The sequence below is a fragment of the Hylobates moloch genome, unplaced genomic scaffold (genome assembly GCF_009828535.3).
Source record: "Hylobates moloch isolate HMO894 unplaced genomic scaffold, HMol_V3 SCAFFOLD_10, whole genome shotgun sequence".
In the NCBI taxonomy this organism is placed as follows: domain Eukaryota; kingdom Metazoa; phylum Chordata; class Mammalia; order Primates; family Hylobatidae; genus Hylobates; species Hylobates moloch.
The window spans coordinates 88,010,331-88,027,680 of NW_026652285.1; the positions used below are offsets into that span (position 1 = coordinate 88,010,331).

The 17,350-nt window shown below is 39.5% G+C and overlaps 1 long non-coding RNA gene across 1 annotated transcript in view; it reads right to left on the reverse strand.

The window, feature by feature from the left end:
- LOC116474269 (uncharacterized) overlaps positions 1-10,767 on the reverse strand; it is a 34,217-nt gene extending 23,450 nt beyond the window's left edge. Inside the window, exon 1 of the long non-coding RNA XR_004249647.1 lies at positions 10,577-10,767. This is a non-coding gene — a long non-coding RNA (uncharacterized LOC116474269). The remainder of the gene's footprint in view (positions 1-10,576) is intronic.
- Positions 10,768-17,350: the final 6,583 nt, after the last annotated feature.

Below are 17,350 nucleotides of genomic sequence, written 5' to 3' on the forward strand. Positions count from 1 at the left end.
AGAAAACCTCAAGGAGTGGAGACTGCTCCCAAAATTCTCCAGCCCATGACTTTTTTGCAACAGTGTGAGAGTGGGCACTAGAAAGTATATTGTTTGAGTACAGAGATTTACATTCTAGTTGAAATGCAACAATTTATTCGCTATTACCTTGGACAAGTCCATTTTTCTCTGCAGGCCTCACTCAGTATTCCCATCTCTAAAATGGGAGGTCTCAGATATCTAAGGCATTTTGCGGTTATACTTTTTTGTAATATGCTATGTGGAGTCAAACAACTGTGTTATATGGCAAACAAACAAACAAACAAACAAACAAACAGTGCTCAATTTTGAGCCACACATCCTGGGTTCCTATTGGCTGTAGTATTTAATACCTTCTGGCTACATGATTTTACCCAAGTTTTCCCCTCCCTGAGCTTCAGTTTCCCCAAAATATAAAACAAAGAAGGAACTGAGCAAACACGCCAAGCTCCATTTTGATATTCTGGCATCCTAGTTCACTGTACTCCTTTGTTTTATATCGGACAGAAAGGCTGTATCCTATACCCTATCAGCTGCCACGTCTAGAGAAAAAGAAACCTGTGAAAACTTCCAAGGGGCAATCAGAGATGCTCTCTTTAAACCCTCTTACCTCAGAAAGGCTCGAAATTTGAACTTCTCTCCCATAGTCCCTTAGCTCAGGAGAAGAGATTAAGGCATAGTCCTAGCTATAAGGATGCAGGAAAATGAGCTGCCTTGAGGTGAATCAAAATCTTCACCTTCTACTTTTGGTTTTGCACTTACCTGTGTGTACTGGGGAGTGGCTGTAGGGTTAAGACTCAGCATTTACTTCCTGAGTTTTGCAATTATTAAGTCTTGTCAGCTTTACACATGCATTCAGTGTCCCAATTACATCTTGGGTTCCAGCCCAAACACATTTGCTCTGGTTGCTCCCATTGCCTAGAAAACCTATGTGTCTTCTCTTGCCCAATGCTCTTCAATAGCAGATAATCATGATCATACTATTACTGCTAATACTAATAACAATAATAAAACAGCTATCATTTATTAAGTCATCATTATGTGAATAATAGTGCAGTGTGATTTACACACATATCTCATCTCTCCTAAAGTTGGACTCTGTGTAAAGATTTTTTGGTGTTTCTCACCTTGCCCAGGACAAGAAGAATGATAGGCACTCAAGAAACGATAGATTCAATTATCTCATTTAATCATCACATTGGATTGGAGGAAAATATGTCAAGAGATGCTCAGAATCTTCTCAAGGTCACACAGCTAATGTAAATGTCAGAGCTAAGATTCAAACAGAAGTCTGCAAGATCATAAATTTCATCAGGATCTGTATTGCAACAAAGTACCTACATAAACTTAAAGCTTTTTTTTTTTTTTAATCTCTCAGGGAAAAAGTCATCAGGTTGTAATGAGAGCTGGACAAACTGGGAATAGCTAGTAAAAGCAACCTGGACATTGAAGTTTCTACATGTGTGTTTCGTTACAGAAATTGGAGGGAGCAGTGTACGTGGTAGCAGAAGAACTGCTGGTCAAATATCCTTTTCTCTTCCACTAGAAAGGCCTCTCTCTTTTAAGTACATATTGATTAGAGTCCAAATATCTCAATTCTATTCTTAGCCCAGCACCTTAATTACAATGGATTCTCAGTTAAACCTGATGGTTCAGTTCCCCACCATCCTCCACCCCAAACCCCTTTTAACACAGAGATCAGAATAATGCATCAGAATGGCTTTCTTTTTTAAAGAAATGATGATCTATGAGAAAAGTATATTAATAACCTTATATTCATGTTAAACATTTTAACCTTAATGACCCAGAGTCATTTTTCTTGGCAGATAAAATTGCAATGCCTAACTTAAAAAACAGAGTTATATAACATTTATGGTTAAATAATAATATTAATAACAGCAACAACAACAATAATAATCAATTTTAAGCACTTGCTATGTAGCAGGCACTATGCTAAAATAATTATTTGCATTATTTCATTAAATACAATCAACATTCTATATAGTAATTACCATTATTATGTTTACTTTGTAAAACTTGGCCTTAGAGAAGTGAAGAAATTTACCCACGGCAGCTAGTGAGTGAAAGAATTTGCAATCTTTCTGGCCCTGGAGTCTGAGTTCTTAATTATTAACATAAACTGATTCTCCTAGTGAGAAACAGGATGATGCTTTAAGATATAGATTTGGGACTCAGAGGGGTTAACTCCCAAAGGAAACAGACATAATATGAGTAGAATAAGAAAATGCACATACGAGTGCTTTTGATTTTTTTAAAGGATTAGAAAAATTTAAGCAACCGCTCTGTATGTCATAGAATTTTACGTCAGGGACAAGGAGACCTCCATGACCACCAGCAGCAGACCTTAATGCCTCTTTCACTTGAATATCACTTTATAGTTATCTGGCAAAGCTTAATCCACAGTATAGTTGTATAGTTTCTTGTGAGTAGCTTAGTCGGACTTGGACACTGTAGTGCAGAATGCTTAAGTGTTTGGCTTCAGATCACAAAGTTAATACATGGAAGTGCCAGGTGTCAAATCTTTGTCATTCTGTTCCAGTTACAGGATTCTTTCTTACAGATAGAAAAGAGTTTGATGAATTTTAAGCATCTTGACAAAAAGTACAGTTATTTGGTAGCATTGTCAAAATGGTTTTTAGAGACACCGGGGAAAAATCAGAGAGAGCAAAAATGTGTTTTGGACAATTCATCAGAAATGTAACAACATTCAGGTCTTTCAGAAGGAGCTGCACACTATTAAATGCACCAAATCATGACCAGCAAATATGTAGGTTTTCTGGCTTTCAAAGACTGAAATTATGTAGCTTCTCCTGAACATGGGGAAAAGGATCCAGAATTTTCCTTCTTCACAAATAGGAATGAAATCACAGAAGATTTGGAGGTCAAGGACTTCAATTAAAATCTTGAACAGTTTTCTCTACAAGACTGTGAGATCCATCACTAGATCCTTTTGGGATACTAAGGCTAAGTTATGAGTATGAATTTAAGCAATGGGAACCACCCTGTGTGTGTACATCTATGAAAACATTCAATCCAAATGGAATCCAGATTACAGGGGCGGAATACGTCTGAGAGGCAGGATTGTTACTTATACCACAAATCATTATTTTTATCTTTCCATTTTATAAATTCCATTCCAGGGTGAAACATTCACGTTGTGGAAACATACAAGATCAGTTTCTCTTAGTGGCTATCATGGACATACTGAAGCAAGATGAAGACTGGCCTTGAGTCATCTTGTGGAAGCTTATTTGGGGTGTCAATTCCAGGTCTGGGTTTGAAACAGAATTTGGGGACATCACTTCCAGGCTTCTACGTAACTTAGATTTTTTTGTGTGTATGTTTTTTATTCTATCCTGGTGATGTTTTCCAGACTGAATCCACTATTGTGGTTTCTATAGAAAAAGAGGAAAGCTGGAATAATAATACTGCATGGTGTATGTAGTTTCCTGCTCCATGTATGGAGTTAGAAAGTGAAGAGGAACGAACGTAACATAGTGTGGGCTACTCCAGCAGAGCAGGGGCTTAGGGAGGGGCTTAGGAATGGCTTTGGGAGGGCAGGCCCTGAATTGTGTGTTGGCGGAGAGGCTAGGATAGTCAAAGCATCACACTTTGATTACCTTCTCTACCTGTCTCCCTGCTATTCCTCAAATATGACAGGCATCCTCCTGCCTCAGGATCCTTGCACCAGCTGTGATCTCTACTCGGAATACTCTTCTTCAAAGCTGACTCCCATAACACCTACAATACTCATTGAAATGCCATTTTTTTCAATGAGGCTCACTCTGATCACTCTATTTCAAACTGCAATTTGCATCCTCCCTAAAGCCTTGTTTTCCCCATACTGACTACTTTCTAACAAACTTGTGTATTTGTTTAAATTTGTTTTTAGTTCCCTTTTAGAAGGTATGCTCTGAAAAAAGAGGGTTCCCATCTACTTTGTTCACTGATAAATCCTAAGCACACAGAATAGGGCTAGCATGGATATAGGCACTCAAATATTTTTTAAATAAGTGGTTAATTTTTTTCATACTGTTTCCTTTAATTACTTTTTTATCACATTATGATGTAAAGCCTGTCAATATACTTCCTTTTAAAGTTATTTTTTTCTGCTGGGCATGATGGTTCATGTCTGTAATCCTAGCAATTTGGGAGGCCGAGGTGGGCCTATCACTTGGAGATCAGGAGTTCAAGACCAGCCTGCCAACATAGCAAAACCCTGTATCTACAGAAAAATACAAAAATTAGCCAGGCCTGGTGGCACATGCCTGTAATTCCAGCTATTCGGGTGGCTGAGACAGGAGAATTGCTTGAACCCAGAAGGTGGAGGTTGTAGTGAGCCAAGATCACACCACTGCACTTCAGCCTGGACTACAGAGTGAGACCCTGTCTCAAAATAAAATAAAATAAAGTTATTTTTTTCAAAAGGTACCAATTTAGTAAACATGCTCAAGGGATACAACTGTACCTACGCCCAAGTCATTTTAGTTTTACAAATATATAATTAGTCAAATCAAAAAAGGCATGTCTGACAGATGAATGAATGTTAAGACAATGCTAAATAACCTTTAAGGGGAAAGGGTGAGGAGGCAGAGGTGCTTGTATATATCATCTTCCAGGAGCCAGGCATTGGCAAACACCACTATTAGAAATAAAAGCCTGAGATTCTGAAAATTTAAGTGACTTATGGAGGTTACACAGCTAATAAAAAGAAGCAGTATGATTTAGATTCATTATTCCTGACTCCAAATCCTATGATTTACTGCAACATAGTGTACTATCTTCAAACTGCAAATTCTTCAGAAATGGTTACTGTAGATAATTTACATGTTGGATGCAGTGGTGTGCCATGCAGATACCTTTATTCAGGACTAAGGGGCTCCTATTCCCTGATGTTGGGATTGCTGTTCACTGTCAGCTCTCCAGCTACCAACTGCCCTCTACTTCAGGGAGCCTCCTCACCCTAGGTCACACCTCTTCCCATGGCCAGCCCATATCCAGTACTCTTCAATGTGGGGTACAAAAACATGGCCCCCTTGCCTCATGTGGAACAACTCTGAAGGCCATCCCAGCTCCAGTGATTCCAGTGGGACTGATGGAAGCCTCTGTTGTGACTGCATGAGACCCAACTCCTCCCTTTGCCCAGCCCTAGTGCCTTCACACTCCCACAGGTGTATCTCCCAAAAGCACTCCTTGATGAAATTCTGACACACAAATCCCAGCCTTGGAGTCTGTTTACAGGGAGCCTGATCAATGTCAATATAGTAGATGGTATTGTGGAGTTCAGAGATTAGTGAACTCAACAATACTAGTAGCATATTCCTTAGATAAGGTCCCAGACCATGCGCAGTGTTGGGAATGCCTAGTTTCACAAAATTTGAGGCACTCTCTCCTAATTTCCAGAAGCACTTTGGCAAAAACAACTACGATACACAATTTTACCCTTTTGAGATCACCTGTTAACTTGACTACCTTGGTAGTACATCACCAATTTGACAGTTGTATTTGTCCATTCTCACATTGTGATAAAGAAATACCTGAGACTGGGTAATTTATAAAATAAAGAGGTTTAATTGGCTCATGATTCTGCAGGCTGTACAGGAAGCATAGCAGCTTCTGCTTTAGGGGAGGCCTCAGGAAGTTTCCAATCATGACAGCAGGAAAAGAGGGAGCAGGCATCTTACACGGCAGGAGCAGAAGCATGAGAGCGAAGGGGGAGATGCACACTTTTAAACAACCAGAACTCACAAGAACTCACTCATTACCATGAGAACAGCACCAAGGGAATGGTGCTAACCCATTCATAAGAAATCTACCCCCAAGATCCAATCACCTCCCACTATGTCCCACCTCCAACATTGGGGATTACAATTCAACAGGAGACTTGGTGGGGGGCAGGAGGGGAGGTGGACACAGATCCAAACCACATCAACAGTCATCACAGCCAGCAGGTAACTTACTCTGAAAGCTCCTACATTCAATAAATAAGACCAACTGTGAGCTGGGAATTATGCTGCATTACAAGAAAGTCAAAGATGCATAAACCTAGTTCTATCCTCAAGTAGCTCTTAGTTTAGAAGATGATTCTCTAACTTTTGTTCACCAGAACCACCAAACAAGCTTGTTAAAAATTCTCATGCTTTGTCCTGGAATTGGAACTAAGAATGATTTCTGCTGGGTTCTAATATTAATATTGTGATACAAGTTATTCATGAAGCACTTGTGGAGAAATTCAAATCCCAAAGATGACATAAAACATACATTGCTAGGTCTAACCTTACTAAGTACCAGATACTGTGCTAGAATCTGTGAAGAATTTTAAAAAGCATGTGGAATGTAGTCCATATCCATGGACTATAGTCCAAAGTATATAAAGACATATAATCTACCAGGAGTGATAATATTCCAATAAATCTATGTCTGTTTTATAAAAAAAAAATACATATTAGATAACATGCTAGCCTCCAAGGCAGCACAAAGGTGAAAATACATGGTTCTTCTCCTCAAAAAGTTTCATTAGCCTTAGATAAGAATAATTAATTTCTGCCTTCAGTCATATACCTATTTGACCTATTTGTTGCATCAATTAATTCATTCCTTTATGTATTTAATAAATATTTACAAAATAGCTGCTAAGTGAAATGTGCTATCATGATGGCAGGAAAATATATGGTGAGTACCTACAGAAAAGTACCAATATCACCAATATCGTACTATGGGAGGGTTGACACCTTAGCTTGCGTACGTTTTTCCATATCTAAGTCTTGAATAACTAAAATGCTTCCTATGGCAATGAAATGCAGTCATCTTAAGGTAGTAATTACTGTTAATATATGTGTAATTGGATAACCCTAATTCACTTTAGCTTGAAAAAATCTGTGGGAGGGAATTGGTGGTAAGAGTTTTCTTTGGTTTGGCTGATTCAAATGAACCATTTTTGAATTTGGAGAATTTCGTAATCACTAGCCTGACTGGCCCACACTAGCAGTTTTCTGGATTTCTAGGAAAATCTCTGGTATGTGTCATAGTGAAGAAGTGTTCCAACAAAGAAAGGGGAAAAATGAAGAATCATAATCATTTAGAAAGAATTCACCGAGAAATAGAGGTCTGCGTGGTGTAACTGAGAATTGCACAATGCTGTTGCAGGGCATGCGGGATGCATGACAGGTGGGGCTGCCTGCTCTTCCCCCTCGCCCTCCCGAGGCATTGGGGTGAATCAATCTGAGTTCTCATTTCTTTAGAGCACAGTTGGATCACAGACTGAAAACAGACTACAGACATCCACTACCAGTTAATTAGAATTGGCATAAAAGATGTTATCTAATTTCCATTCCTGCTGCTGCCATTTGGATTTAAGAGTGTGGAGATTGGCCAGGCACGGTGGCTCATGCCTATAATCCCAGCACTTTGGGAGGCCGAGGTGGGTGGATCACCTGAGGTCAGGAGTTCAAGACCAGCCTGACCACAATGGTGAAACCCCGTCTCTACTAAACAAAAAATTAGCCAGGCCTGGTGGCAAGCACCTGTATTCCCAGCTACTTGGGAGGCTGAGGCAGGAGAATCGCTTGACCTGGGAGATGGAGGTTCCAGTGAGCAAAGATCACACCACTTCTCTCTAGCCTGGGCAACAAGAGTAAAATTCCGTCTTAAAAAAAAAAAAAAAGGTGGAGATTTTGAATTTAGGTCTAGTTCTACCAATGGGATATTTCCAGATATTTTCAACTGACTTAGTTTCTCTTGATATCAGCTCATTAGTTTTTCTAGTAGATTACCTATCTAACTAATGCCCCTCTTTGTTTATGAAGATCAGGAAAGAAAATAGGTGATTCAGCATTGAGGAAAGAAAGAGGGCAAAGGCTAACCTGCTCATGAATAACAGGGCTTTGTTTGACATGGTCCCTGACTTCCTCACTTCTGTGCCTTCTCTCCACTGGATGCCCCTGCCCACCTGCAATCTACCTTTTGGCCATTTTGAATTACTATCATTTTCCTGAAATTCTATTATTTTCCTTTCACTTTATCACTTATATGCTATAGTAAATGCTGTTTTCTTTGTCTGAATAAACATCTTCCTATTCTCACCTCTTTCTTCACCCCTTGCCAAATTCAGGACTACTTATCACTTGACTACACAATGTATTGAAATTCGTTCTTTAGCTTTCATGGCCCGTCCTCTGACGTTCTCATTAGTGGCATCAGTCTGGGTCGTACCACACATACCACATCCTTCCACCACTCCCTGCAGTACCCTTATCTCTGAAAGAGCCTTTGACTATCTCTTTTGTAATACACATTTTACATAATAAAATTACATGTTAGATTTTATAGAGCAGTGAATAATTTCAAAGAAACTCATAAAAAACAATGAAGGTTTGGTTATACATTCATCCCATTACCATTTACTAAGTCACTTCTCTGTGCCATGAAATGGAAAAAATAAGAAGAAAATAGCACCACCTCTCCCATCAAAGTGTTCACAGCCTAGTAATAGAGACAGAATCAAAATATTTGACTTTAAAATAATGAGGAACTGGGTACTAATCATTTGTTCATATTAATGGAATATCTACAGATTTCATCTTTTCAGGCTGCTATGGCAAAATATTAATAGCTTAAACTGGATAATTAATAATCAACAGATTTTGCTGCTTATATTTCTGGAGGCTGGGAAGTCCAAGGTCAAGGCATTAGCAGATTCAGTGTCTGGTGAGGGCCTGTTCCTCTTAGATGGAACTTTCTGTATCCTTACATGGTGGAAGGGGCAAGATACCTTTCTTGAACCTTTTTTATAAGGACACTAATCCCATTCATGAGGGCAGAGCCCTAAAGACATAATAACTTCCCAAAAGGCCTTACCTCCTAATGCTATTATATCATGTTGGATTCTAACATATGAATTTTGCTGTTTGGTGGGGGGTCACAAACATTCAGACCATAGCAACTACTATATGCCAGGCACTGTTCTAGGTAGTGGGGTATACAGGTAAGCAAAGCTAAGCCTCACACTCAGTGAGCTTCTAGAGCTTTCAGTGCGGGAAATCTGAAAAGCCATGAAGTTTACAGGAGGAAAAGCCTTATCCTGCCTAGGGTGGGAGTTTATACTGGCTTTTATGAGGAGATGACATGTTCACTGCGCCCAGTAGAGCAAATGTGGTGCCAACTTTTAAGGGTGAATGAATGCTCATTTAACTATGGAGCATCGAATGCATGATGAATGTGGTTGTAGGAGCAGAGTTCCTGGCATGAAGTAGGTACTTGATAAATGTATCATATTGGATCAATAGCCCAAATCCAAAAATGAGTACTCATTTGAGGGTCCCTTCCCTCAAGGATCATGCAGTCCAGTGGAGAAGTTCATTCACTCTCATTCACTCATAACAATATGGTGCACGAAAGGAGAAGCCAAGAGTGGACAGAATGGAAACTCTAAAACTCATACATTCCTCTCCTATCACCATCCTCCCAAACATCCGCTACTCCCTCTGTTTCCTCCTCTGAAAACTTATATTCTTCTTGGGAGTTCTGAGTTCTCTGGTGTATCTGTTTCTTTTGCTGGGTGCTTCACCTTGGCTTCCTCCCAAATGCCTCCAGCAAATGTTTATTTTTATAAATGTTGTATACACAGGGCAGAAGATAGAGAAAGGGGTGAGCCAGAGTCATTTACGAAAGCACTTTGGCACTCTGCTCTGGAAATCATTTCCGCAGGAGGCTGCCCTGGACAGAGTGCACTTACTCTCAGACCTCCCATCCCCACTTCCAAGCAGAAGTCAATGCAATTTTTATTTACAGTCAGAAGCTCCATGAAATTCTGAGCCAAAAGCCTTCTTTCCTGAAAAGCTGGTAGTGGCCTCCAACATTCAGCTATCACCTTTAACAGGAACTTTTTGTTGTTTGCACCAAACAAATAACCAGACACCTGGGTCAGAAGCAGAATTAAGGACCTAATTCATCTCCATCCATGGACATTTAATGGATACCTACTCGTGCAAATCCTATCACAGCCACCGAGAACACAAGACATAGGATCCTAAAAGAGCAGGAAGAGGCTATTTTTATTGATGACATATCGTATATTGTCATGATTTACATACATAAAAAAGATATCATCTCGCTTTACAGATTGAGGAAAGGAGGAAAGAAGGAAGGGGATGGAAGGGAAGAGGATGGAAGAGAAGGGAAGGGAAGGGAGAGGGAGAAATGGAAGGAGGGAGGAACAGAGGGAGGGAGGAACAGAGGGAGGGAGGATTTGAGGTTCTGTAACTTGTATAAAACCCAGAGCTGATGAATAAGCTTTCTTCTCATTTTCTCTTCATCATTCTTAAATCGCACTTTCACCTCTACTCTCCACCAAAATTGTTGTTATCAAGGTTATTATATATAAACCTAATTATTATAATAATGATTGACACCCACATTGCTAAACACAAAAATGAAACATCAATTCTCATCTTGGTTCACTGATTAGCAACATATAATACAGTTGACTGCCACCTTGTCCTTGAAACGCTTTCTTCACTTGGCATCTGAGACATCTTACATGATCTGTTGGTTTTCCTGGTGCTTCACTGCCAGGAAAGAGTCTTTCTCAGTCTCTTTAGCTGGCTTCTGCTTCTCAGTATCATCTTCTGCTATTGAAGTATCTCAGAACTAAGCCCTTGGACACCTTCTGTGCTTTATATACATTCACTCTCTTGGTGACCTCATTCCGTCTCATGCTTCAAATCCCACCTGCATACCAATAGCTCTAATTTCCTCTATTCTGTACCACTTCTCCAAACTTCAGCTTGATATATATGACAGCATACTTGCTATCTCTCCTTGGGTGTCTCAAACTTGTCATTTTCAAAATTAAAGTCCCCATTTTTCTCCATTAAACCTACTACTCTGATGGACTCCCCAGTCTCAGTTCATGGCAACTTCATCTTTCCCGTTGCTCAGAACAAAAAGCCTCTTTTGATTATACCCCATACCCAATCTGATGGCAAACTGGTTTGTGTTACCCCCAAAGTACATCCTGGATCCAGCGATTTCTCATCATCTGCCCTATGACCAGCCTGCTGCAACTCTGTCTTCTCTCACCCAGGTTACTTCTTGGAGGTTCTTCCTTTGTATTTGCCCCATACAGCCTGGTCTTAACTCAGTCACCAGTGTGATCCTAATAAACCTGTTAGACTTGTGGTTCCAGAGCTGACAGCTCTCCAAAGGCCTCTCGTTTTATTCAGAGTAAAATCCAAAGACCTTAACTAAAACAACTAACAGGACCATACTCCCTGTTCCCTCCCTGAACTCACCACTTACACCCCACCGCCATCCCTGCCACTCTGCTCTGGCCACACTAGCCTGCCTGTTGTCCCTTCTGTCTGAAATTCCATCCCCCAGAAACCTACACAGCTGATTTCCACATCTCCTTCGGGTCTTCACTCAGATGAGACTTTCTCAGCAAAGACGTACCTGACCCCTTTTCTTAAAATTAAAATCCTATCCCAATATTTATTTTCTGTTTCCCTCTCTTGTTTTATTTTTCTCCATAGCACTTACCTCCATCATGTATTCTATATATCTTATTTATTTTGTGTATTTTATCTCATTTCCCACACTAGAAAATAAGCTCCTAAGGGCAACACTGGTCCTCTCCACTGATATATATGTAACTAATCTAATAATACATAAATAATAAATATTGACAATGAATAATTGTGAGACATATATCTCACAGCACTTTAGAGAAGCATATGTCATGAGTATGGGACCTTCAATTAATATTGATTAAGTAAATAAATCCAAACAAGAAAGAAAAAGAGAGGCATCACTGAGGCTTGGCATAAGTAAGGAAGGCTTTGTGGAGAAGAAAATAAAAATAATTTTTGAGTACTTACTCTGTGCCAGATATTATGCCAAGTGTCTTACAGCTATTATCTCATTAAACCCTCTTAATTGTGGAGAAGAAAATAAAAATAATTTTTGAGTACTTACTCTGTGCCAGATACTATGCTAAGTGTCTTACACCTATTATCTCATTAAATCCTCCTAATAACTCTGTGAAATAAGTTCATAAAATTATTGTGTCCATTTTACAGATTAGAAAACTGTTGTGTCAAAAGGCTAACTCACTTTCTCAAAATCAGTGCAACAATTTATGTAAGAGGCCAGGAGCCAGACCTTTATCTCTCTTGTTGCCAACCATGGGGTGCCATTTAAAAAATCTCTTTTAGAGATGAAACTATCCTACTTGAATTAAAGAGAGAAAAAAAAATAAAAGAGAGTTACATTTGAAAATAACAACTAAGTGTTTATTAATATATTTCTTTGTTTATTCAATAACTGTTATTATTAGTTCCTTATAGCAATTCTATTAAACTGTGTGCTGTACCCATAGGACAGAAAAATGAATGAAACATTGCCTGCTCTCAGTGAGCTTACAATCTAGCACAGCCTAGTTAGTGTAAAATTATCAGTATTTTAACAGCTTTGTGCTTTAAGAGCACAGAGGAGGGAGCAATTGATTTCCTTAGGGATGTAGTTATACAAAGAATATCTCAAAGAAAGATGGCATCTAAACATAAGCCTACAGAATGGATTAAAACATTGCTAAATGCAGAAAGTGGTCTTCAGGCAGAGGCTGTAGCAAAAGTATGAGATCTACTCAAGGAAAAGAGCTTAGCAGGTAAAAATAAGGAGATGAAGATGTCTTAAGGGTGGTAGGAAGCCATTGCCACGTTTAATCTAGGTTGTGGGTTGGTCAGATCTGTGCTTCACTGAGGTCACTCTGACAGCCATCAGGGAAGATGGATGGCAAGGGATAAAAAGGGGGGCAGGATGCTGGGTTAGGGGCCTTGTGACATCTGGGACAAAATGGTGAAAACAGAGTTGATATGATCAGGCTTTGTGTCTCCAATCAAATCTCATCTTTAATTGTAATCCCAATAATCCCCACATGTCAAGGGAGAGACCAGGTGGAGGTAATTGAATTATGGGGGCAGTTTCCCCCATGCTGTTTTCATGATAATGAGTGAGTTACCATGAGATCTGATGGTTTTATAAGTGATAGTTCTTCCTGCATTCATTCTCCTTCCTGCCACCTTGTGAGGAAGGTGCCTTGCTTTCCCTTTGCCTTCCACTATGACTGTAAGTTTCCTGAGGCCTTCTCAGCCATTCAGAACTGTGTCAATTAAACCTCTTTCCTTTGTAAATTACCCAGTCTCAGCAGTTCTTTATAGCAGTGTGAAAACGGACTAATAGAAGTGCTAAGTCAGAAGAAGTGAGAATGATGACTCAGATATCCTTGCTTAGAGAATTAATCAGTTATTCTCAAATTTGGATGTCCATTGAATGATGCAGGGAGCTTTAAACAACTCTGGGACCTCGCACACAGCCCAAACCAATTGCAGCAGAAATTTTGGGCATGGGGCAGAGTATCAAAAGCTTGTAAGGCCCCACAGGTAATTCTAATGTGTAGCTAAGTTTGAAAATCACTGGTTTATGAATTACCGGGTCTGGATGACTAGTTGGCTATGACTGGGAAGGAAGAAGGAGGACATAAAGATAGATTTTCTAGCTCACATGACCTGGGGAAACGCTATTGGTTTAAGGTCTTGTCTCCGGAATCAGAGTGGCTACAACAGGTGCTTGATTGTAGCCTTGGGCAAATGACATACTTCTTGCCTAGAAATAATAGTAAACTCACTGTATAGAATTACTGTGAGGATTAAATGAGATAATGCACATAAAACACATAGCATGGTGCCAAAAACATGAGTGCTCAAAATTTTTATCGTATAAATTATTTAATTATGGTAGGCAAGAACAAGTCTACAGAAAAATGTGTTTTTCAGATGAGTGATATTAAGTTTGGTTCTCAACATGTTGATTTTACAGTGTTTATAGGCTATCTAGTAGTTGTTTGGAAATAATACTTGGTGTTCAAAAGGGAGTTCAATGCTAGAGGTACAAAATTGGTGCAGTTCAGTGGTATTGTTTAAATCACATAAATATATCATTCAGGGAAAGGGTAAAGTGAGATGAGAAGGTGAAAGACTAGTATATCAGTTAGTTCTAATTGTTCTAAGCCTCAGGTGTCTTTGCTGTAGAGTGAAGATAATAGTATCATGTTTTACAGCATTTGTGTGGTAATTAAATGTGATGATGCAGGTAAAAAACATTAAAACTATGAGGCATCCAGAGTGCAAGAAGCGAGATGAGAAGAAAGGGAAACAATTTTCAGAAAAGTAGTTGTCAAGGAATAAGAGTTTGAGACTTGGGGGAGTGATCTTTCATGTTAAATATACAAAATAAATAATTTTGGGACTTGATGTTCCCTTTGGTATAATGAACCCTTGAATTAAGGGGTATTTAAATAAGTATTAATTTATAGTCCAACTTTAAATATGAGCTTCCTAGCACAGAAAACAAAGAGGGAAATGCAATTAGTTACATGATTAAAATACTACTTCCCAAGAAGAAACAGTTATTTGCCTGTTTTGAAGCTGGAAATCAGTTTTGTTCCTAGGTCCTAATTGAAGGAAAAATGTGCAATATAATAGCACGTACTCTCTTCAATATCTCTAAAAAGCTTTTAAAAATGAGCTTTATGAGGCTGCTTCTCATAAAGTCTCTCTGTTTAACGCTACCCCATAAATGCATATTTACTAGGGACCAAATGATAATATTGTTTAATAATACCATAATGATGAAATAAGCTACCATTTAGCGAGCATTTATTATGTGTCAAACACTGTGCAAAGTATCTTATTTACATTGTTTTTATGCATCGCCAGAAGAAGAGAGAGGGCAAGTGTTATCCATGTTTTCCATATGGAAAATCTGAGGTTCCATGAGACTAAATGACTGCTCAAGCTTAAACCACCAGTAAGTAGTATGGCCAAGATTTAAAACCAAGTCTACTCACCTTCAGGGCCTGTGCTTTTGATACTGCTCTGCTCTAGCATTTAACCTACTGTTTTGTAAACATGGTTTTGTTTGTTTGTTTGTTTGTTTTTTGAGAAGGAGTCTCACCCTGTCGCCCAGGCTGGAGTGCAGTGGTGTGATCTTGGCTCACTGCAACCTCTGCCTCCGGGGTTCAAGCAATTCTCCTGCCTCAGCCTCTCGAGTAGCTGGGATTACAGGCGCATACCACCACGTCTGGCTAAATTTTTTTTTCTTTAGTAGAGATGGGGTTTCACCATGTTGGTCAGGCTGATCTCCTCCTGGACCTCCTGACCTTAAGATCCACCCACCTCAGCCTCCCAAAGTGCTGGGATTACAGGCTAGAGCCACCACGCCCGGCCTTGTTAACATTGTTTTTAATGAGAGTGGTTGAGGCGGAAATCTACTGATTTTATTGATAAGGAAAAAGAGGCTCTGAGAGGTTGGAAGCTCTAGGATCCAGTGAGTTTTTGACAGCTGGTACCATATGCTGAGCCCCTTCCAGCTGCCATTTTATTACATTCTGCCCTGTCAGATATAATGCTGGTTGACATGAACACAGAACATAGGTTCTCATGTTCCAGCCTTCTTATGGACAGAGGATATTTTCAGAAAAGTATGGAAAATGTCAAGCAGATGATTTAGTCATAACTCCTGACCCCTATGCTATCAAAAAAAAAAAAAAAATACTACTTTCTAGTTTTCTTTCTGAACAAAGTACTAGTTTTCCTATTTTTTTTTTTTTGAGACAGAGTCTCACTCTGTTGCCAGGCTGGAGTGCAGTGGCACAATCTCTGCTCACTGCAACCTCTGCCTCCCGAGTTCAAGCAATTCTCCTGCCTTAGCTTCCCCAGAAGTTGGTACTACAGGTATGCACCACCGCACCCAGCTAATTTTTGTATTTTTAGTAGAGATGGGTTTCAGCATATTGGCCAGGATGGTCTTGATATCTTGACTTTGTGATCCTCCAGCCTCGGCCTCCCAAAGTGCTGGGATTACAGGTGTGAGCCAACGTGCCTGGCCCAGTTTTACTTTTAAGATGAGTCAATGGCCAATGAGAGAAGACTGAGTGGAGGAGTCTTCACCCAGCCCATCGGGTTCAGCAACACACAATAAGGGCAATTTCTCTCCAGCGGAGCAACACCAGCCATTGCTGTGTTGAATCATTTTCCCTTAGCTCTCACAATTTATATTCTCTGTCTCTCTTTGGCTACAAAGAAAATCCCCCTTGCACTTCAAACAGCGAGCTCTGCCAAATACTCCACCTTCATCAATCTTCATTTAAATGCCAGCAACATGACCCTATGAATAAAGGTAGTGAGTTAAGAAATCAGCATCCTTTTAAAGAATTTTCTTTTAACTGACACAGGGAATTGGAATGACCACCTTAGAGGAAGAGGAAGTGATGAAATATAGCAGATTGTTTAGACCTGAAGACAGCCCAGCTTCAAATCAGGGCCCTGCTGTTTACCAGCCCTGTGACCTAGAGCAAGTCCCTTACTGGATGAGTCTTGGGTTTTTGTTTTTGTTTTCTTCTTTGTAATAAGGGAAAATTAATTGCACTGTTTCCTATGGTAATTGAGAGTACTGTTGCCAGCAGAGGTGGGGGACTGTGTTTTCATGTTTAAGATGCCTATAAACAAACACTTCTAGGTCCTCTCCACCTCTCACATAACTTATTGGAACAAGGAGCTATATTCATAGCTCAGTACCATCCCTTTCCTCCTTGGAAACTTTCTGTCTTCACAGAAACTTTGCCTGGGTGTGCCCTCTGCCATGCAATGAACCGGGCAGTAAAGGCCCTGGCCATGCCAGAGATATCTGGGGACGTCCATGATTGCTGTGACCAAGTGGGCACATCTGACTAATTCCAGAAGAAATCCACTGCACATTTTATACAGCTCTTTCAGTAATAAAGTGAACATTTGGCTTTCTATCCACTCAACTCATTTGTGTAACTTGGTTATACAAATTCAGAACTTGAGAAGCTCCCTAAAATCCCAACACGTTGTAGATCAAGTGATTAATACAATGCTCCTGGTGCTATTTGGAGGCATACTTTCAGATTCTCTTCCTTCTAATGTAAATTTATGTGTCATTCTAATTGATGCACCTGCTTCCCATTATTAACAGTTAATAACTAATTATTAAGATTTTGTCTGGTACAAGGTTCTGTATATCAGACTGTGTACAATGTAGAGGTAAAAAAAAAAAAATTAAAAAAAAAAAACGGAGTCAACCTCACTTCCCAGGATTAATCAGGCTAGAGATGAGAAAAAGAAAAATGTATACATGTTTATACAAAGAGGTAGAAAAGAAATACAACACAAGAAAGACTCAGATGAACTGCTATGAAGGTTAGCACATAGTAGGTACAACTGTTTTTATT